The sequence below is a fragment of the Suricata suricatta genome, chromosome 15 (assembly GCF_006229205.1).
Source record: "Suricata suricatta isolate VVHF042 chromosome 15, meerkat_22Aug2017_6uvM2_HiC, whole genome shotgun sequence".
Classification (NCBI taxonomy): Eukaryota; Metazoa; Chordata; class Mammalia; order Carnivora; family Herpestidae; genus Suricata; species Suricata suricatta.
The window spans coordinates 51,806,895-51,831,459 of record NC_043714.1 but is presented as its reverse complement, the minus strand read 5'-3'; the positions used below and the strand labels follow the sequence as shown (position 1 = coordinate 51,831,459).

General features: G+C 34.9%; 1 non-coding gene across 1 annotated transcript; it reads left to right on the top strand.

The window, feature by feature from the left end:
• Positions 1 to 19,784: 19,784 nt before the first annotated feature.
• Positions 19,785 to 19,852, top strand: LOC115279563. The gene has a single exon (XR_003903515.1). It is a non-coding gene; the product is annotated as a small nucleolar RNA SNORD56 (small nucleolar RNA).
• Positions 19,853 to 24,565: the final 4,713 nt, after the last annotated feature.

The window sequence follows — 24,565 nt, the reverse complement described above, 5'->3', positions numbered from 1 at the left end:
CAATGGGAAATAGCAAATTAAAACAATGAGATACCACTACACACCTGTTAGAGTAGCTGAGATCCAAAAATCTGACTGGCAAATGCCGGTGAGGATGCGAGACCACGGGGACAATAAATGATTCATTGCTTGTGGGAATGCAAAATGGCACAGTCACTTTGAAAAACACTCTGGCAACTTTATCAAAGCCAAGCTTAGTATTACCATGTGAGCCAATAATTGTGTTCATATTTACCCATTTAATTTGAAAACTTATGTTTACACAAAAATCAGAATACAAATATTTATAGCACCTTTATCCATAATTTATAAAAGCAGGAAAAAACAAAGGGGTCCTTCAATAACTAAATTAATAAGCAAACTATGGTCCATGCATATAGTAGAGTGTTATTGGGCAAAAAATATATCTGTCAAAGTATGAAAAAACAGAGGAAACTTAACTGCATATTAGTAAGTGAAAGGATCCAGTATTAGAAAGCTACGTATCGTATGGTTCCAATATTTGACATCCTGGGAAACACAAAAATATAAAGACAGTAAAACGATCAGTGGTGAGTAATATGAACTCATGTTTTAGTTGATATAGACACAAAAGGTTACATATAGAAATATTTATAGATGGACACCTGGGTGGTTCAGTTGGCTAGGCATCCAACTCTTGATCCCTGCTCATGTAATGATTTCATGGTTAGTGAGATTATGCCCTTCATCAGGCTCTGTGCTGTCAGTGCTGGGCTTACTTGATATTCTCTCTCTCCCTCTCTCTCTCTGCCCCACCCCCACTCATCCTCTCTCTTTCTCTCTCTCTCCAATTACATAAATAAACATAAAAATTAAAAAAGAAATATTTATAAATGTATGTACAAACACATTAGTATTAGCATGTTTTTTTTTTGTTTTGTTTTTTGTTTTTGAGAGGCAGAGAGAGACAGCGCAAGCAGGGGAGGATCAGAGAGAGAGGGAGACACAGAATCTGAAACAGGCTCCAGTTTCTGAGCTGTCAGCACAGAGCCCGATGCGGGGCTTGAACCCACCAACCGCGAGATCATGACCTGAGCCGGAGCCAGACGCTTAACCGACTGAGCCACCCAGGTGCCCTAGCATGTATATTTTTGCTAAGAAGTTCTAAAACAAGTGATGATCCACTAGCCATTAGTGTGCCTAGTGCCTTTATCTTGTTTGTTTTTAATTTAATGTTTTTTTTATTTTTGAGAGAGAGATAGCATAATGGGTGTGTGCATAGACAGAGGGGGACAGAGGGTCCGAAGCAGGCTTATGTTGACAGCAGAAAGCCTCATGCGAGGCTTGAACTCACAGAACTCACAAATCATGAGATCATGACCTGAGCCAAAATCGATCTCTCAACCAACTGAGTTACCCAGGTACTCTGGTTTTTAATACCACTATCTAATCAAAGGAAGCCCAGCATCCTTGGAGAAATAGCTGCTTTAAGGACTGGGACACAGTCATTTGGAGCATCTTGTAGTGATGAAAAGTAAGAAAGTATTCCAAATTATTTTTAATTAAAAAAAATTTTTTTGAGAGAGTGAGAGACAGAAACAGAGTGCGAGTGGGGAAGGGGCAGAGACAGAGGGAGACACAGAATCTGAAGCAGGCTCCAGGCTCTGAGCTGTCAGCACAGAGCATGATGTGTGTCTCAAACTCACGAACCACGAGATCATGACCTGAGCCAAATTCAGACACTTAACTGACAGAGCCACCCAGGCTCTCCGCAACTAAAAAAAACCTTAAATACATTCACTGGGCTATTCCAAAGCAGCATAGGTGCCAACTGAAAGAGCACTCCCAATGGTGGAGAGGTAGAGAGGTGAAAAATTTGAGCAACAAGATTAAAAAAAAAAAGTAAGTGATAGTGGTAGTGGATTATAACCCAAAGTAGAAAATAAACATCTGTGAGTTTAATCTGATATAAATGAGTAGTTAGATAAATTAATGTGTGAAGAAAAGAAGCAGACATTTCCCATGTAGAATAGTCCCACATAATGTGTGTATATATTGAACCCTCAAAGAGGGAAAAATATTTCCATTCTTTCAGTGTGGGGTATTCAGAGGAACTTGCTTACAAGATGCACAGTAATGCAAGGGGGGAAATGCTAACTTGACAATAGAAACACTTGCTGAACACTGCCTTGTTTAGATGACCAGGGCTTGCTTCAGCATTCCTAATCCACGCTGATAGCATACACACTTGATGTGATGTGGTGACAAAGACATCTTTACGTTTGTGTTCTTCTCCCAATAAGCAAAAACCCCAGCCTTAGTATGAGAAAAACATGCCAATAGTTAGACATTCCACAAATACCTGACTAGTATTTCTCAAAACTGCCAACGTCATCAAAAACAAGAGAAGTGCACGTTAACTGCCGCCGCCAAGGGAGCCTAAGGAGACATGACATCTAAATGTGATATGTTATCAACGATGGGATCCTGAAATTGGGAAAAAAAAAAAAAAGAACATTAGGTACAAACTAAGGAAATCTAAAGATACCGTGGATTCGGTTCATAATGATATAGTAATTTTTATCACTAATTGTAACAACTGATTATATAATGTAAGATGTCAATTAACTGCAGAAATTGTGGGCCCAGAGTATGTAAAAGTGTCTGTACCATCCTCTCAGTTTTTCTACATATCAAAGCCCATGAAGTACAGTCTAATAAAATAATAAAGGTAGGTATAAGAGTGTCTGTGAGGATCAGAGAGATTAAGTATGAAAAAGAGCTTGATATTTCACAAAACGCCATAGAAAGTCATAGGAGTCCTTGTGTAAGTAATTTTTCCTTGCTTCTGGTTTAACATGCATGTTAAACTGGAGATTCTTAAATTCTGCGTTCTGGATTAGTGCACTTACAACTCAATTAGATTTAATTGTTTAAAGAAGGTAGAATATATATCCTAGAATTCTCTCACAGTACCCATATTGGTCCAAAATGATTTTGACCATTATAATTGCTTAAAATAATGATTTGAAACTTACTTGGGAAAAGGAGGTTTATCTTTAAAAATGAGCTAATTAGCTAAAAGACTGCTTTCATAATTTCTTGTGCCCACAAGCAAAATGCTAGTTTAATAAAGCTGAAATAAACCTGGCACATACTCTTGCTAATTTTCCTTCCCAGTCAATAATATAATGCCCAGATTTCAGAGCTACCTGTTTTATTTTTGTTTTTAGAATAAGGAAGGCTTAATTTTGATTTATTTGAACATTTTGGATTCATGCATAATAAAAATATAAAATAAAGAGTGGAGGGCTGTATCCGTTCTAAATCAGGTACATTACTTGACTTTTATACTATGTTCAGTGAAAATCAGCTACTCATCAATAAATCAAGCAATTATCTTTAGCTGGCTCTCTAGATTTCTCTAAAATTATAACCTGATGAAAATTTATACTGAAAGAAGCAATATTCTTTTTTTAATTTCTGACCCAGAGAGTATGAATGAGCATATAACAAATTATTGAAGTGTTTAATATTTATAGCTCTTGACACTCATTGCATGTGGTATATTTGATTAAAGTGCAATTGTTATATTTTATATCTCTACCAAAATCTTGCAAGGACAATGATAGTTTAAATGTAAATATAATTGAATAAAATACCCCTTACTGATGTCTAAGGATAGAAAAATATGTTTCAAGAGTTTGATTGCTCTGCATAGTAACCTAGAATATTGTTTGATCTTAGCTATTATTAAGACTAGTTTACTTACTAAAGAGAGAAAGGGAAAGGAAAACAATCATTATCTGACTAGCTGCTTTGTATCAGCAGAGAAGCTTGGAACTTTTTCACATAGTGCCCTACTGTATAATATCATAGGAAAGAAGGACTACTATTGTCATTTTAAACAGGAGAGAACTGAGATTCAGAATGTGTAAGTGACTTAGCGTGGAAGAGCCCACAGTCAGCAGCATGTAGTAGAGGCAGCAGGTATTCTGGAATACCTCAATCCAAAATCCATCTTCTTCCCACTATCCAGCAAGTCATTATAGTCACTGGTTCTATTTCTACCATGTGACCAATCCCACACACACAAAAAAGTGTGGACCAGCTTCCTATAAAAAATAAAGAAAATAAAAAGATCATGTGAAGACAGAAGTAGACATATTTCAAAATTATACTGCCACCAGCCAAGGAACACCAGGGGCCACCAGAAGCTGGATGATGGAGAAACTGAGGCCCATAAGGTTTGCCAACTTACTGTTCTGGACTCAGTTGGCAGAAAACTGTATGGACAATTAAAATACATTTATAGGGTTCACAGACATACCTTGAAGCCCTAGCCGAAGAACTATTTTAAAAACATATAGAAGGCATAGAGAACTGAGACTTTTCATTGGACATTTAGCGGTTTATAAATCTACATGGAAGAATGTAAAACTGAACAGTCAGAATAGTTTGAATAGTCCGGAGTAGATTTTCCTGCACCTGACATGAAAGTAAGAATACCATTAAAAAGATTGAATCACTCTGTTATGTTCTGCTAACAAATAGTAGAAACATAGCTGGTTAAAAAAAGACTTTTAAAGTAGAAACCTTGAGCACGGTCATTGTGAAGTTTCTTTTTGTCTGGGTGTGATGTAACAGTCATACTTTCTAGATCCATCATGGTCAGTCACTTAAAATAAGTTCTTACTACTTAAAAAAAAGAAAAAAATAAAGAAAGAGGAAATAAGAAAACATTTTGGCAGGGATAGTGAGAAATAGCATCTTAAATAAAAATTATGCATATTTCTCAAAATAAATCAAATGAGGAAACAATAAGAAATATGGTAATAAATTACCAGGATGATAATAACAACATACAAAACATGAATCAGAGAGAGTTGCAGGAGGTACTTTGAGTACAGATTATTAAAGTAAAGTCTTTAGGGAGTATTTGAAAACAAACATGAATTCAATATTCTTTTTCTGGAGAAAAGAAGTCTGAAGGGATTTCTCCAAACATCAGCCATTAGTCAGCACTAGATCTGTAAGAGATAGCCAAGAGGTGTTCTTTTTTTTTTCTTTTCCTTCTTGTTCTGATACTTCCTTCCAGAAACAAGTGACTGCACTCTGTACTGGATTGAATCCAATTATCTGAACACTTTTATGTGTATAATATTTTTTTCCATTTTCCTTTTCCATTTATGCCCTGTTTTGATCCTATTATCCCACAATTGACTTTTCCAATTTAACAGGCCTACAATTTACCCACAGACCCAGTATATAAAGCAATTATTAGTAAGCTTTATATATATACAGTAGCTTTACTAATACTTACTGTGGCATCATCCCCTGACAGATGTCAAAGGTTAGAAAGGTAAAAATTCCACAGAACTGACCCTTCCTCTTGGTAGTAAAATTAAATTCACAATTAACCTTAATTTGCCTACATGGGGTGAACTTAGGAGTCATGCTTTAGAAATATGAATGTTAAATTCAGTGATATCAGTATTTTATTTTGGACACTGCTATTAATTTTAGGGGGTAATTTGCAAACTGTGCCTGAGATTTCTGGATCAAGCAAATCAAAAGAAAAATATTGGGAAGTGGAAACATATGTAGTTGAATATCTGAATCCATTACTGGTCTGTCATTGCTACTTTCCCACCCTAGAAACCCTTCCAGGAGCGTCTTTGCCTTATTTCTTCTCACATTCAAGTTTGGAACACATCAGTTTAACCTACTAATTAATCCAACAATAAACTGTATCACCACATTGTTTAAATAACAGATGTTTCAATTGCCATTCCAGTTTTCAGTGAGACCACTATCCAGAGTATTCAGAGGGTGATAAGCATATGGTACGTCCATGACCTATCATGTTTCCTTCACTGATATTTAGTATCAGTAAAATATGCACCTTTATAGGTCAAAATTGATCAAAGTAAAAAACTTTGATAAAAAATCTATTGTCCAAAATATAATTGCATTTTCCAAAATGCTTTGGTTACTGATAAGGAGAACCTATCATGCCTATCACACTTAGTAATATCTAATTGTGGTTCCCTGGTGTCCCCAGGAAGGCTCAGTGAAATCTGTTTGCCAGAAATATGCCAGTCTTTCCCTCAAGGGGAATGTACCCACAGCCATTTTCAAGCAATTCCTTTTTTACTGACATTGAGTTTTGTTTTCAGATGCCATGTGGTGTTTCATCCCACTGGTACATGGGAAGTTTCCATAAGTTGGTGCCAATATAAGAGGTTTTTGTTTCATTTTTTTTAACTTGCCCTCATCCAGGGTGTCATAGCAAGACTGTTGGTTACACATGAAGATTCGTATACAAATACTCCCTGGAAAGCAGGAGTCTAACTTCATTTACATATAAGTGAACATCTCTCAACTCTGCCAGTTTTTCAACTTGCCTTTATTGAGATTTTGTCTTTTGCCAGAATATTGCTGTTAATTTCTTTTTTTAATTATTTTTTAATGTTTAATTTATTTTTTTGATACAAAGACAGAGAGAGTGGGGGGGGGCAGAGAGAGAAGGAGACACAGAACCGGAAGCAGGCTCCAGGCTCTGAGCTATCAGAACAGAGCCTGACACGGGGCTCGAACCCACGAATGTGAGATTGACCTGAGCCAAAGCTGGAGGCTTAACCGACTGAGCCACCCAGGTGCCCCAATTGCTGTTAATTTCCATACAGCAATGTAACCCTCAATTTATAGTAGCTTGCTTTATCTAAGATGTCATAGGGCTCAGACTAGAGAGTCCTAAGTCCAGAGAGCTCCCCGATTTATTACTGGCCTGATAACTGGAGGAACAACTTGCTTATATATGCAGTAGACTATGAAGTTCTCTCTTTAGTGTTTGTTTGATTATGCCATTTCTGTTCTATGAATGAGCTTTGCTGTTCCCCCCTTTCACAAATATCTCTGGAATTAACTAAGACAAGATGTCATGAGAATTATCAAGATATCTTGAGAATTATGTCCTTAAATGGTGGAAGTAGCTTAGAAATTATCAATTGCCTTTAGGTGGACTATATGAGGAGAAGTGTCAGAAATACTTCAAGTCCAAAACCAAGTAGCTTTTCCTAAGAAGTCCTATTAATTTTTTTGCCAAATCCTGCAGTCTTTAATTATTATTGCATAGATATCTTTATATTTGATTCATAAGGTCTAAATGAGATGATTGTGCTACTTTCTCTTTTTTGTTGTTCTTTTTAAATTGTTTCTTCTCAGAAACCCCTCAAATTCAGATGTATTTTTCATGACATTATAAATAGGGCCTACAATAATTCTTAAATAAGTAATATGGTTTTGACAAAACTCAAATAGTTCTGCTATTCTCCAAACTTTTTATATATTGTGAGGGTCTGTTAGAGGTAATTTATTTTCCATGATTTCATTCTGTCTCTACTTGCTCCATCTATATAATTCCCTAGAATGCATACTGCTCTGAGATTTATGTGTTAGCTAGATTTAAGAATCAAGCTCTATTTTTCATATGTGTCTTTGTACTCCTTTATTCCTCCAGAACTTCTTCCTCTGATGACATAATATCATTGTATCAATAGGGCACTAACATGCTTTTGATAGTTATTAACGTCTTCAGATTTGCTTTGACCAAGATGTAAGCCATCTGCCACAAGTGGCTATTTAAATTTAAATTCATAAACATTTAAGAGAAAGTCAGATACTCAGTCCTGTTAGTCTCATTTCAAATTCTCAATAGCCATTTGTGGTTAGTGGCCACCATATTGAAGAGTGTATATATAGAATATTCCACCATCATAAGAATTTCTATTAGATAGCAGTACAGTGAGTCATGGATATATGTCAGTAATTTTAAATATTCCTGTGGTAGCTTGCAAATACATATGAAGGTTCCATTCCATGAAGATGCAAATTGCTCCTAACTGGATTCTGAAACTGGAACAGAAAAGATGCTATTAGCCAGGGTTAAATTGTTAAACTAGCCCCCTTGGCCCTTTGTACCTTCCTTGTTTTTGTTTGTTCGTTTAATCACTTCAAGAATCACCTAGCTTCATACCTTATAGTCTAGTTTTAACCTCCAACAACCATCTGCCTTATGCACTGGCCAGACCGTACTGTTCAACAGGACACCATCTGGAATCAATATTCTCACCACAATTTCGTTGATCAGATCAGTGAACTCTTAATGACCTTGTAGAGTTCTGTATTGTTAGTTACTACTGAGGAGGACCAGGACAATTCCAGCGGCTCCCTCAGCATGACCAATTCAAACTGTGTGAAAGTTGGTATTAGGCAATATCTGCATGCAAAGAGCAAAAGTCACATGTCCCATTTGTAAACACTATCTATCCTAATTGTGCATTCAAGCCTATGTGACACAACCACGAAATAAAATCTCCAGCCACAGATTCCAGTTTTTCTGTCCACCCCCACAGTTTTCCTCACACCTACAGAGCATCCAGCCCTCACTGTTTTAGAGCCGGGCCTTTCGGGTCACCATCCCTGTGCCCCTTTAGGTTTCTTATACTTTGACCACCTACATCTCACAATCCTAAGACTGCACACCACTCCTAAGTCATTCACCCAAATTATTGCAATAAGGCTAAGAATACCAGGGGTTGAATGAGCAGCCTTTCAAACTTTATTTTTCAGATGTGATAGCTTTATCTGAGGGGTGATTTCAGCCAACTGTTCAAAGATTTTCTTTGTCCAAATCACAGAAATCATAGTTGAATCTAAATTTCTCCACATAAGAACAGAGAATGATAGAGAGTAAATTTGCCATTTTTCTTTAGCAGGTGGTACTAGGGTAAAAGAATCCCTCTTATTCCTCAAACATTGAGCATGTCTTCTATAACTCTTTAGTTGAAACACCATCAATTTTCTCTGTTTTTTCCCAAAGGATTTCTCAATAGTCATCTAAAGAGCTCTACCCTGTTTCCCATTTGCCATATTTTTATTTCCTGTGATTGTGTACCCTTTCTTTCATAAGATACTGCTCTTTTGACAATCAAGCAGCCCTATGCACTTTAACAAAGCAAGTAAGGTAAGTAACTATTGCTAAAGATATTTCTATCTCCCCCAAAAGCAAAATTATGTAAGATGACCAAGATTATACTACCCATACCCCACTCTCCCATCAGATCTATCATCCTCAGTATCAATGTCATTAGGTCATCAGCATCATCATAAGCCAGATTAATGCCTCCTATATTCATAGCTTTCCAACTGCTTGGAAAAGAGCATTTTATTTTTGGATAGACATTGGGGTAAGACAAGCTTTCCTCTCAGGTTAGCTTTGGTTTACTCTCCAATTAAGTTACTGTAGCTGATCGGCAGTCATATCATCTTGAAGAACCAGTCACAAATGCTCAAAAACACTTGGAGATGAGTTATCCTCAGCAGCAGTGCTGATTGACATTGAGGGATACAAAAGGATGACTGTTACTTCTTTGATGGGGCCAATTTGGAAAGGCCATCCCGGCTACAGAGCTCCTTAGGCCTCAGTTATAGTTGCATTAGAGACCAACTTCTTATGTCTAATTTTGCCTTGTTTCTTTATTGTTACGTACTTACCAAAGGTAACTCCTCCAACAGTAATTCTAAGTACAACATTTCATCAAAGTTTTTCCAAAGAAATGAATTCTTTTCCACAGAACCACCTCTTATGAGTTGGTGATATGTGTTGAATTTGAGCATCACTGAGGATACTCCAGTTATTTTTTGAAAAATTTGTGATGTCGATAATTTTGGTATTTTTTGTGATCTGCTTAGATTTCTTAGTGAAGACCATCTCAGTATGCTGCCTGGATAGTAAAGGACCAGTTTCCAGTTTCTTAGAGACACATGGAAGGACCTAGGTACTTTCACGATTCAGCATGCAGTATCTTACACTTATTGAACTCTCTTGATTGGGTACTGTAATCATGTTCCCAACTCTGGCTGTGGTCATCCAGTGGTATCTGATTTTTTACTTCCAAATGTGAACCTCTAACTTTCTGATAGGATGAGGAAGATCAATTAACCAATTACATAGGTTTGGAAGGAAATCTAAGTTCAAATTGCTTCTTAAACGAGTTTCAATCAATCCTTACCTAGCACCATTCTTTCACCTGTTCCTAGCATTTTCTGAGTTTTTGATGGTCTGTCTTACAGGTTAGGTTATTTTTCATCTTCCTCATATTCTACTTAGGAGTTGGCATTTTCTTTCATAGGATTGCAAAAAGCATTTCCATCATAGCTGTGCCTTGTTTTCTGTTTTTCTTTCTCCTTTTTTCTTTCTCTTTGTTAGATGATTGATTATTGAAATTGGGAATTTGAAAATCTACCTTCAAGCAGAAAAGACTATAAAAATATGAGTAGAGCATTGATACAAAGACACTTGCAGGTTTGAAAAACTAATTTATCTATTACATTAACTTATTGCCCTAAAAAAAAATCTAGAAAAATTAGTCCAGGCCTGGGAATCTCCCTCAGTAATTTGTTTAGAGACCTTAGGTCAATGGAAGTCCTAATGCCTTCATCTGAAAGATAAGATTATATCTGTACATTATCACTTTGTGCTTTTTATAAAAATAAAAATGATACATCTATGTAATGTTTTAAAAATGTACATTAGTGTGTCAAATAAAAAGTTTTTGCTCATACTAGACATTTTTAAAATGTTTTTGTGGCATGTCTTTTTTAAAGACATGAAGAACTTGAAATAAATATATTCTGATTCACGTGTGGGCAAATATGGAGAGCATTATGGAAAATATGTGATAAATATTATTAAATTATTAAGCAATTAAGGCTAACAAATGTTTTGAGAGCTTGTTTGGAGGTTCTAGCAGGGGAGCGCAGCTACTCGTATACCCTTGGCCGAAGAACGGTCCTCCTGCATCGGGGATGGTTGTCCTCTTCGACCGAGCGCGCAGCTTCGGGAGGGACACACATGGAGCGGTGAGGGAGGAAGGAGACACCGCCTAGCCAGCCAGCTCGCTCAGCCGAATCAACCCTGGGGGTCCATGGGGTGACAGATGTCGCAGCGAGATCGCCCTCACATCCAAGGCTAACAAATGTTTTGAATGCTTATCCCCTCTCTGCACCAAAATGAAAACCTAAGAAGGCCCTAAATTCATTTAGAATCTGTTTATTTACTTGGAAAAAATATTATTTAGTGGATATTGGACATAATATTCAATAATATGAATTCTCCATGTTGTCTGATCTAAATAGAATTTATATAATTACATTTCTTTAATTTGGCTTTTTATCAATTTTATACCACACTTAATGTTAAAAGTGAGAGGTGATCATTGTCATATCAAGGTATCTAACCAAATTTTGTCTTTCAATAATTATCTTTTTGCACCATAACTCAAGGTCATATTAAACATGTTCTGATAATGTTTAATTGCATTCTCTTTTCTTTTATTATCCCCAACAGGCTGAAAATAAAAATCATTTTAAAATTTATAAAGCAATGTTTTATTCAATCTTTTAAAGGTGTTTAACTTATTGTATGAAATAACACTAAAATCGATGAGTTATCTATTAGTTTTGGCTAAGAAACTTTCACAATTAACATCAATACCTTTACATTTGGAATGCTTATCACAAACTATAATACCCATAGTTAATTTTCTGTCAACTCTCTCTATGGAAATAGAGAATAAACTATATATAAACACTTTTATCCATTAAACTTTAATGTAGAACCAATTTATTTGGAAAAATAATTATCTCCTTTCCTTACCAATCTACCCATATTTCTTTCACAGCAAGTATCAGTTTTGATACTTCATTTTGAAACATGCATTCTATTTTTTTGTTTTCTTCTGCATTATCAGGATAGCATTTTCTTCCATAACATTTTCTTTTCTTCAGTAATGCCAACTAGAGATCTCCTTAACCCCATTTGGTCTTTTTAAAACACATCAGACTATTCCCTTGCTTAAAAAGCATGACATGTCTCCCACAGCACTTATAATTAATGCCATACTCCTCACCAATGTCTCACACCTCACAGAATGTGTCCCTACCTCTCTGACACTAATTTCTAATCATGCCAGATTTCCTCCAGTTTTTTTTTTTTTTTTTTTTTAACACTTAGCTCATTCCAAACTCTACCTTCTATCTATAATACTCAGTCTTCCTGGGACATTTTCCTTCATTCCACCATGTGATCAGCTCCTGTTCATACTTCAGGACTTGGCCCAGAAATCACTTTTGTCAGTGAGGTCTTAAAAAACAACATAATATAAAGGATCCTGTGTGTTGCTTTGTTACATAGCATCCTCTTTGTAGCCTTCATTATATTTACCACAGTTTCAAACTCATTTCTAGTTTAAATTGATGACACTACTCATTTAGATTATAAATTTCATGAAAGATCACATCAGAAGAGTTTATCCAGATACTCAGCACCTAGCTTATTGTCTAAATTATGATGGACACTTAATGGTCATACATCAAATGTCCAAGTGAACATGTATATAAATGATATGGGTGATATTAATTCATTGTATGTTCTGATTAAATACGAGTAATCACTTAAGTAAAGAACTTAGATAATATCATAAATAGTCTGACTTTGTTGTTGATATTTGACCCCTGTCAGCTTTTAAACCTAATTTTCCTCCTTTTACTTCTGTTTCACATCTGGACAAACTGATTTTAAAATGCCTCGGTGTCCCTGCCTTTGGCACCGGTGGAAAATTTAAGCCATGTGTGGAAGCACTCATACTGCTACCATCCTCAACCGCCATAATAACTCCAGACCAGTCTTCTATCCTTGCTCTCTCCAGCCACTTTTGGATCTGCCTTGCTTCCCCAAGAAAACCTTGTTATATGAGTAAGAAACCTTTCCATGTTCTCTTGCTGTTTATGTGATACCATCAGTCTTGATATCCTAACATTTTTGATGGGGATCCATCTTGGTTTTTTTCAGGGTGGTCTACAGTAGCAAAAACGTTCCATGTGTTCTTGTTTCATGGTTTATTTAGTGTCTTGATAATACTTTTCATGGCATTTCCAGTCTCCTCAAGAAAAATTCTAAAAGTTCTATTAAGTAGGTAATAAATACCTTAATAAGTATATTTATATGCTAACAAATTAGTAGCTATTTGAGAAAAATATACATTAGTGAAAGTAGTTTGCAAAGTAGTATCCAACAGCTGTCATTGTGTTTCCCTTAAATCTAAAATATCTGAGAGTTCCGCTGTAAGTTCATTGGGGAACCCTGGGCACCCTCAATGTAACTTTAACAGAGGCATATAATGTATCCGCTGAGGTTGTCATTCCCATGCATGAGCCAACAAGGTAGCTCAAGCTTTGTATCTTCGTGTGGCTTTGCTTTTATACCTCAGGGCTTTCTTCTAAGCCATGGAAGGCCACTTAGATCACATATAGCTACAACCTAAAAGTCCAGGAAGTTAATGCCTATGTATGTAAACCTCAGCCAGGAAAAATGGGGATTGAATAAATGCCTTGGGCTTTCCATCTTTTGGTGATATACGTCTGAGACACACTTTACAAGATTCCTCAGATGGTACCCAGTGGAATTGAGTCCTAATTGTCCAAAGCAAAAGGCAGTTTAATAAAACATCTTTTAAAAACTTTTTTTTTTCTTATCTCATTGCCCACTCCCTCAGTTATGTACCCTGGAATAACCTTCCAAATAAGTTGTCACCAATACACAAGTTTTTATTTCAGGAAATGTTCAAAATCTTCTAGACATGAAACAGAAGAACATAACTTTGGTAGTGTCCTCTAACTCCTTTGAAACTCCCGTACACATGTAAGAAATTATATGGAATTTAATTTAAGGCTCTAGTTTAACAGTATTTGGGTTCTTTTATTTATATACTGAATGGATCTTGCACATGTGTAAAACTAAGATGTAATAAAAAATGTGTATTTGGTTTTTGTCCCTATTTCTGGAACAGAACCCCCTCCCCTCCCCCAGTGAAGAGGGCAGAGGAGTATCTTGTTATTCATAAAAAGCTGATTTCAGCCACACCTGAGTTTATGTTAATGAAATGCTTCTTACTGGCTCCTAGATAGCTTCAGGATGCAGAATCGTTGCCTGAGGAACCAACCATGTGATTAGAGGGTTGTAACCTCCATCCAAACCCCATCCAAACCTCCAGGAAAGGGAGAGGAGCTAAAGAGTGAGTCAATCACCAGTGGCCTCTGAAGTAGAGGGTAGTCTTGTGGGACTGAGCCCTTAACCTGTGGGGTCTGTATTAACTCCTGGTAGTTAGTGCCAGAATTGAATCAAATTGTGAGATGCCAAGTTGGTGTCTTTAGGGAATTGGAAAATTGTTTAGTATGTAAAATTCACATATTTAGTGTCAAAGTGTTGGGAGTAAAGAAAAAGGTTTTGTTTTGTTTTGTTTTTTAGTATGCATCAATCACTCTAATTTTTCTCATCTGGAAATTTGTGGTAATTGAATTTAGCTTATTAGGTTGTTAGTAGGAGTCAGTGAGATAATACCTGTAAAGAACTAGTACAGGAGGGGACTCATATTAATTATTCATTGTATATTAGCTGTTACTATTAAATGAACATTACTTGGAAGTAGTCTTTTGGTCTCCTTTTGTACAAACTTACCAATGGTATGAACTATACCAGACTGAGTTAACCGACTACTTTAGTTGCATTCTAGCTGGGTAAGGTTGTCTGTAAGGGGATGGGTTTTTTGTTGTTGCTTAAATGAACAATTTCACTGATTCACTCTGAGAAAGAAATCTCTGTCTAATATGTCAGGTATTATCAGAGTCAAAGTATAAAAAAATATGGCAGCTCATGAATCTAATAACAGCAAAGCTATCCCATCCTTCCTTTAAATATGGAGATTCTAAGTGGAAAAGATTTACAGCTAAAATCAATGGAGCTTTGTCTGGGAAAAATACTCTCAAGTCAATAGAGATAACATAGAAAAGTAAAGTGAGAAACATGATTAGCATATAATGTCTATGGCACCACAAACTATGAGTACAATGTTTCTCTTTCTAAATAATAATATACTTTGGCACACATTTATTCATCTATTGGCTAAGAGATTTGAAACAACCGTTCTGATGTTCTTAGATTTCATTTTAATTGTCCAGAATTTTTCAACAACTGGGGCGAAGGTTAGTCTTATTTTTTGCTTGATTTATCTAAATAATTATCTCAATTTTCCACTTCATTTTCTGCATGTCAATATAACCTTGGGCTATTTCTTTAAGGAGTTATTTGACATAGTGTGACTTTTCCTTCTGCCTTTAAAATAGAATGTGCCACATTTAGGCTTTCACAATAATAAGTGATGTGAAGCTTTAGGAATTAGGCAATTAATATAACTAAGTTTGATAAATGTAATTGGATAAGCTGGATAACTGGCAAATTTCCACTTTATTTTATCACAATTCAGAGGAATTGGCTTTAGCAATCTGAATTTCACACATTAGGCTTTCTTGCAAACATTTTTTCCCTATGATTATTCTTAGAGGTTACTATTTAAATGAAAATATACTGGCAGATGTAATAATCAGTGCTTTTTTTTAATCTATTTATTCATTTATTCTATTTTAACTTGAAGGTATATATAATTTTACATTTGAATAATATCATATAGCTTCAAAGTAGTTTTGTGGCAGTAATTCATCTAATACTATCATTTACCTATTTTAGTGGAGCAGGCACACACAGTGATGACTTTCCAGCTCAGAATTGCTTCCATACTTCTAGACATGATGCTAATTGTAGTAAAGTGATTAATTTTCCCTAATCTTTACTTCCTCACCATTACAGAATTGGGTATCTTTAGAATTTTACATAGGAGTGCTTTTGATTAGAGTATGGAGAATATATTTCTTTTCCCATTTGTATTGTTCTTGGCCATATGATTTGATTTGGCGAGGATACTGTTAGACAATGTGGTGAAAATAGATGCTTTATGTGTGTTTGGGTAACTGGTTTCAGCTCTTATAATTCCTCCATCGTGTACTTCTGCCCTCTCTGTGAGAAGGGCGTATTCTTGCCACTAGTCCCAGAATGAGATATGCGACATAGAACCCTACCATACGCACGGCCTGGAGCTAATTAGCTACTTTTGTTTTACCCATTGAGAGAAAAACAAGAAAAATAAATGTTTCCTGTTGTAAACCACAAAGTTTGGGTGTCGTTTTTTTCATCTTTAATGCAACAGAAAACTGACTAATATAAATATGTAGGATTGTTATTTCAGTGGCAATGTATGAGACTATCTCTTTCTTGATGATTTTTCTAGGTATGGAAATCCCACTTCAAGTGAGGCTTAGCACCAAAAAAAGAAACAAGAAAGCTACAGCTAGCATTTTGGTATTATCTATTATAAAAGTTAGCAACTTGGCTGTTCACTGCATAACCCTATACACATTCCATCCACCCAAAACCAAAAGCCCCACATCATGAAGGACAACCAAAATACAAAGAAAAAATTACAAAGGAATTAATTAATTTAAAAAGTGAGGACTTCTGCTTCTGAGAAAAGAGGGTAAAGTATATTTTCTCCCCCCCCACTACATAAATGATAAATCCTGAATATTCTATGTAGTACCAACATAAGAAGATTCTGAGAGGTAGAGAGAAAAAGGTAGAGTGATGAGAGACCTCAAAACCCAAGGAGTGGCATGATTATTGGTTTCTGGTTTTTCTTTTCCCTCATATTTTCCAGACTTGGAACTGGAGAAGCTGCCACCTGAGAATATCAACACATAGCGGCAAACAAAACAAAACACTCCTCCAAAAGTCTGCATCTTTAGCCAAAGATTCAGAAAAGGGACAAATTAATAAAACAGAAACTTTTAAGAAAAAACTCAGCTTTGCTCTAGTTAAAAAGCACAGAAAAAAAAAAAACAACAACCATGATTCTACCTCCAACCATGTGTGCAAAGTCCAAGTGGGAGCCTAGATTTACAGCCTCACCAGCTGTGACGAAGCTTCCCAACTCCTCCAGCCGGGTGCGGTGAGGGAAGACGTGGTAGGGATGCCTTTCATCACTACCAGGCAATAATAAGGCCTCTCTTGACTGTATGGGAATTATGAATCAATTTGTCAGTAATGAGGCACTCCTCCTCCCTGCCGTTAATGTCAGAAAAAGCCAGGAGAAAATACAAATACCATATGATTTCATTCATATGTGGAATTTAAGAAATAAAACAAATAAGCAAAGGGAAAAAAAGAGACAGAGGGAGGTCAAACCAGGAAACAGATTCTTAACTACAGAGAACAAACTGAAGGAAGGGGTTGGGTTAAATAGGCAAGAATGATTAAGGACTGCACTTGCAACAAGCATTGGGTGTTATATTAAATCACTAAATTGTACACTTCAAACTCATAATACACTATGTTAGCTGAGTGGAGTTTAAATTAAAAACTTACAAAAAGAGAGAAAAGATCAAGGAAATGTCAAAGATTTTTCCTCTACCCATGAGTTAAGAGGCCACTTTCTCCAAAGGCATCAGTGGGATGTAAGAATGATGGGCTTCTGGGGCACCTGAGTGGTTCAGTCAGATGAATGTCCAACTTCAGCTTGGGTAATGATCTCATGATTTGTGAGTTCAAGCCCAGAGTCAGGCTTGCAGCTGTCAGCACAGAGCCCACTTCATATTCTCTGTCTTCCTCTCTCTCTGCCCCTCCCCTGCTTATGCTTTTCTCTCAAAAAGAAATAAAACACTAAAAAAAAAAAAAGAATGATAGACTACTAATTTTTCCAGTCAAAGGGATATCAGTGGAGGTCTCTAATGAAGAGCTAGAGACCTCCATAACAAAGAGCATCCTTTTTTGTGCATTGACAGAGGCTTGGCAGAGACTCTGGCTTCTAATCTTCCTAGAGGTAATGAGTCAACACACCCTCTTTCCCTAGGAGGAGACCTATCAAAGGAAATCAACTAAAACAGAAGCCTTAAATAAAGATCAGAGTCTCATAATACATCAAATATGTCCAGACTTTAATAAACAATTACTTGTCATACAAAGAACCATAAAGATCTCAAACTGAATGAAAGAATGCAATTAATAAATGCCAACACTAGGATCATGAAAATGTTAGAATTACATGACAAAGATTTTAAAGCAGCCATCATAATAAAGTCATGATGAGGAGGTACAAAATGTTCTTAAAATAATTGAAAAAAATTTCTTAACAAAAAATGTCTCAACAGAATACAATAGCTGATAAAAAATAAAAAAAATAAATTCAACAGATAGACCCAGCACTAGATTGGAGGAGGCACAGCAAAAAATCTGTGACCTTGAAAATAGAACAACAGAAAGACTTAAAATAAAGTGAACAGTGCCACAAGGACCACTGGAGCTACAACAAAAGTTCTAAGACTTGTGTCATTGTCAGAAGAAGAAGAGAATGAGATGGGCACACAAATTATACAAAGACTAATGACTGGCAATTTGCCAAATTTGGCACACTACTTAAACCTACAGATTCAAGAAGCTGAAAAAGTGCAAGAATAAATTCAAAGGACATCATAGTCAAACTTTTGAAAACTAATGACAAAGAAAAAAGTCTGGAAAGCAGTGAGAGAAAAGTAACACCTCTCCTATAAAGGGAATATAAGTCAAGTGACAGGGGATTTTTCATTAAAATCCAAAAAGGCCAGAGGAAGTGGCACAATGTTTTTTAAGTGTCAACTCAGAATCCTATAGCAAGCAAAAAAAATCCTTCAGGATTACGAAGAAATTCAAACTATTCTCACAAGGTAAGAGATTTTCCCCCAATGGACTTACCCTAGAAAATGGTTAAATAAAACTCTCTAAACAGAAAGAAAACAATGAAATGAGGAAAGTTGAAACTTGAGGAAGAAAAAAAATATGGCAAACAAACTTAGAGTTAAATACCTTCTCTTACCTTCTCTTCTGGAATTAAGTTTTTTTTGACTGTTGAAGCAAAAGTAGTAACATTTCTTGGTATGGATGCAATTATATACAGAAGGAATATTAAAGATTTTTATAAATAGAAAGGGTAAACTGACATAAAGCAAAAAAAGTTTCTACACTTCCTTGAACTGGTAAAATGGCACCATTAGACTGTGTGTGTATATATATATATATATATGCATACAGTACAGTATATGATGCAATCACTATAAAAGCTGTACACAACATCAAAGAGAAATTTCCCTGGATTCTGGTTAAAAATGACAAGGAAGGCTTTTTTTTCAGGACTATTGTAATAGGGAGAGAGACTAAAGCAGTGAGGGAGAGAAATTGATTTCATTCATATTGAAACAAAAAGGGAAGAACCTTTTAAGCAATTGTGTGAGCTAGTAGGAAATTACCGCAGGCTGTTAGGGAGAGACACAGTTGAAAGGAATAGAACATACAACCAAGAAACATTTTCATATAAATATCTTTAAAATATTTTTGGCAAAAGTATAAAGAAAACCTCAATGGAACCCAGGTAGACTTTTCAACAGGTGGCATTGGAGGAGTTAGACATTTGTAGATAAAAGAGTGAACTTAGACTTTAATCTCAAATTCTATACAAAAATTTGATAACAGACTTAATATAAATCTAAAATGTGATATGTAACATTATAAAAATTTTAGGAAGAAAGAACAGATGTGAAACGCCCATATTTAGGACTAAATAAGTTGACTTTACAACTTTATGGATTACAATATAATATGTAAAAGGAAAAAAGTGCATGCAAAGGGACATCATAAAAATTAATAATTTAGCTGTGTGAAAAACCTTTTTAAGAGGATGAAAAAATAAGCACTACACTAAAGTATTGATAGTCAAGTGTTTGACAAAAGACTGCTATCTAAAATGTGTAATGAAATCTCAAGATAGTGAAAACAGAAAGAATTACAATAATGGTAATATTTTTTAGAAGAAGTTCACTTACTGAGTATTGATATTTTGTGTCTGAGTGAAGAAAAAAGGGGAAAAAATGAGCTTAATGAAAGGAAAAAATAAACCCACAAACAAACCAATTAGAAGATGAACATAGGCATGAAAAGAATTTTCACCAAAAAGAGTATACTGGTGTTAAACAAGTATATGAAAAAGGGTTTAACAGTAATGGGCAATAGAGAAATACAAATTACAACCTCAGTCGGATACCACTATAAACCTATCAGAATGGATCAATTTTTTTTTAATGTTTTATTTATTTTCGATACAGAGAGAGACAAAGCATGAGAAGGGGAGGGTCAGAGAGAGAAGGAGACACAGAACTGGAAGCAGGCTCCAGGCTCTGAGCTAGTGGTCAGCACAGAGCCCGACGCGGGGCTCAAACCCACGAACGTGAGATTTGACCTGAGCTGAAGCCGGAGGCTTAACCGACTGAGCCACCCAGGCGCCCCCAGAATGGATCAATTTAGTCCTTGAGATGACATCAAATGTTGGCAAGGATGTGGAAAAACTGAATCATTCATATATTGCTGGTGGTAATGTAAAATTGTACAGCCACTGTGGAAAATATTTTGAGTATACATCTTATAAATTAATAATATTAATAATAATAACATGTAACTATCATGTGACTCAACAACTATACTCCTGGGCATTTATTCCACAGAAAAGACTATATTTACATACGAATTTGCACTCAAGGTGCCTGGGTGGCTCAGTAGCCTAAGCACCTGACTCCTGATTTTGCTCAGGTCATGATCTCATTGTTTGTAAGATAGATTTCCATATCAGGCTCTGGGCTGACAGTGCAGAGCCTGCTTGGGATTTTCTCTCTCCCTCTCTCTCTCTCTGTCCTTTTCCCACTCATGCTCTCTTTTTTCTCAAAATAAATAACCTTTTAAAAAAATGTGCACACAAACATTTATAGCAGCTTTATTTATAATAGCTAAAAACTTGAAACAACCTAAATGTTCTTTGATAGGTGAATGGTAAACCCCTATGGTACATTATGCCATGAAGTTCGGTTTAGCAGTTGTTATGGACTCAGCTGTATCCCTCCCACATTCGTATGTTGAAGCCATAAGTCCCAGTACCTCAGAATGGACCCATATTTGGAGATAATGACTTTAAAGAAATGAGTAAATTATGTTGGGCTGTTAGGATGGTCCTATTCCAATCCTCCATATAAGAAGAGGAAATTTGGACAATAAAGACAAGTGAGACAAAAGACCACATGAAGACATGGAAAATGCAGCCATCTGCAAGCAAAGGGAAGAGACCACAGAAGAAACCAAATCTGCTGACAATATGTTCTAATTCTAAAATTAGAATTTTTTATGGAACTATCCTATTAGTCCAGTATGTTGGCAGAAGTTATTAAGTGACTTCGTTGGGAAGAGTCATCTACTATGAATTGTTTCTAAGAAGTACTGAATTTCAGCAATACTAAAGAGTAAACACAGAAAGAAGAGAAGCTCAGTCAAAGGAACTGTTTCCAAACCAGAAGAGAAATGAAGGGAGTTCCAGGTTTCAGTCATGTGATACACTTAGAATGGTTTCAGTCCTGACAGGAACAGGAATGGACAGGGCTTAGAGTTAAAACAAACAAACAAACAAACAAACAAACAAACTCTGTACAGAAAATGGAACTCAGTAGACCAAATCATATAATAACAAGTTTAAGAAAAAATTTTGACACAGTTACAGAAAGAATATAAGCCAATTTAAAATTATAAGAAGGAAAGGGCAGCCATATTGAACAGTGGTTAAAAGCATAGGATATTGAACTAGACTGCTGACTCCAACTATGGGTTCTGCACCTAGTAACCACAGGGAATTCCCTGTGTGTCAGTTTCCTCACATGTAAAAAAAAATTGCACTGATAAAATTATTGTTAATTCACATTTTCTTTGGATGATGAAATGAGTTAATCAATTTGTAGCATACTGAAAAACAGCTGGCATAAAGCAAACACTAAATAAATTTAGCATTATCATTATAGGGACTGTTTATACTATAAGAAAAAATATGATATATGATACTCCTTGACTCTGTACTATATTATGAATTATATTTTAATTTTGACCTTTAGAATTTTAAGTTTTATCATTCTAAGGATAAGGCATGCAAGACTGTTCACAGTCTTCCATGTTTTATCTACAAATAAATGTAATAGACATAGTGAAGTTCAGGACCATTGTAGATAGTTTTAATTAATATAATAGTTTAAAATAAGTTAAGTTCTTAAATATGTCACTTGACTTTCAAATTTGAAGATGACTTTTGAGTTATATTTTATATTTTCATCCTTAGTTCTCAACATTCTTTAAATTTCAGTTGGTAATCTTTGCCCTTCCTATGCTTCCTATGCCCTTCCTATGCCTATAAAACAACAGACCTAAATTTGAAGAAACTACTGTCAAAAATATTGGTAATGTAAAAGTAAATAGAAATAAAAGAGTGAAAATATTGTAATACATTGAAGGATAAAGATTACAATTAGAATTAATGAAAAGTAGAGGCCCTAGCATATAATTTTTTTATTCAGATTCTATTTGAAAAAATTAATATTATTTGAAAATATGAGACATTTAAAGCACCTTTGAGAGAAAAAAATAGAAAAAAATAAAGCACATACCGGGGAGAAAAGGTACATTTTGTTAGGGTAAATAACAAAATTTTATTATAGTATAATATAGAAATTTATGTACTATAAAGGGTGAGAGAAGTTATCAATTTTTGAAATGATAATATTGAAATATTATCCAAATTTGCAAGTGGAAACAATAGAATGAGTAAAAAGTTGATCAGTCTAGAAAATATACAGAGAATATGTAAGAGTAAGTTAATTAATCATTCAAAATAAAGATTAAAGTAATAAGGAGAGATATGCCTATTATTATTCAAAAGGTGAATAAACTAAACTTTCTTTTAAAAAAAGATAGATTGGACTAAGAGACATAAAGAACTGTATTCAATTTGTAAACAATAATACCAATAACAACAAAAACAATAACAATGTACTGATGAAGAAAGACATAATAAAAGAGTGAACTAAGAATTAATAGCCAGATGCAAAGGAAAAGTAGAAATGGCAGTAGTAACTTAGAATGAGATGGAATGTAATGTTAATAACAAATAAGATGATGAAAATCATAAAGCCATGCAAGGCACAATTTACAAATAGCATAAATCAACAAACTATAAGCAATATAGGAACTTAATATACAAGACAAAAACTACTAGAAATGCAAGGGGATCCTAATAAAAACAGATGTAATAAAATAAAAAAATGTGAAAGCATATGATTTTTTATATTTAAAAATCGTTCCAGGAACTAATTAATATGATAACATACAAAGCTTTACCTTTACTGAAGAGATATGTGTGTGCATGTGTTTGCATGAATATCTTTAAAATATTTTCAAAAGTCAGTCATGGATCAACTCTTATAATCCAGTTCATTTAGAGATCGCTTTTAAATACATTTGTGGTTGCATGAAATGTATTCAGCCTTGTTACATTACACATTTATTTTATTGGCATTATATCATCAAAACAATGTTAAAGCAGTAAAGGAATCTTCACACCCTGATCCAGGAAAGAATAAAACAATCCCTGGGGTGGCAGATATGAAGATATTAATTCACTTCGTATTCTTTCAAATGATATGTATTTAATTATTCTGAAGCTTTTGATTGGTAATGAGATTTTTAAATAAAGTCTAATTTATCAACACACTAATAGTGACAATCTAAACTGCACTAATTAGATAACAAAGAATTGAAATTCCAACCACTAAATCTGGCGTATTATATAGACTGTAGGTAGAAGCATAAATCACTGAAAAATTCATTTATTTTGAAAAGAAAAGGCAAGAATAGGGGGGTGAATAACACTTTGGGGATATAATGTCCAATTGAGAGAAAAAGCTAGTATTCCTGATTCCTACATGAGGATTAACTGTTCAAGGTATGATTAGTAAAAGCAAAGCTTGAACTGAGGGGATAAAGGTGAGTTTAGAAAAATGAAAGAAATCCCAAGAGGTTGTGTTGAAAACAATTGCTCAGAAATAGAAAGGAAAGCAACAAGTAAATGGTAATGAGATTATCGGCTCAAAAAAAAAATAAAGGAAAAAAGATAAAACAGGAAGAGTTAAAAGAATTGGAACAAAGAAGCTTTATTCTCAGAGACAATGTGACACCTTTTGTTCATTATTAAAAAGCCAATGATTTGTAGAAACTTTATTGAAATTTGATATTCTCTGCATTATTTTTAGAAATGTCTTGTTTTCCACAAATGATTCTAAAGAAAAAGGCAGCTTACATTAACATCTAAGGATATTTTTATTATTCATATAGAAAAGATGCCAATATAATTGCTTCCATGACATTGATTAAATTAACCATGAAAATGTAACTATTCATCTATATTTAATAAACAATGAACTGCTCTCCACATCTTCCCATAAAGTTGATTGTACTAAGTAAGAATAACAAGTTAAAGGATGAAATAATGTAAGAAACAACTCAACTGTAAGTTATAAGTCAATAACACCCCACAGAGACAACCAGACAGCTGTAATGGTACAGCCATTGGGCAGTATGAACCTGTAAATAAATGAACATCTGATTAACCTAGATGGTTTACTATCATGCCAGAAGATCTCAAATCTCCCAAAATTTATCAATATTTTACCTTCTCTAAAAAATAACTTAGAGCTATATGAAATA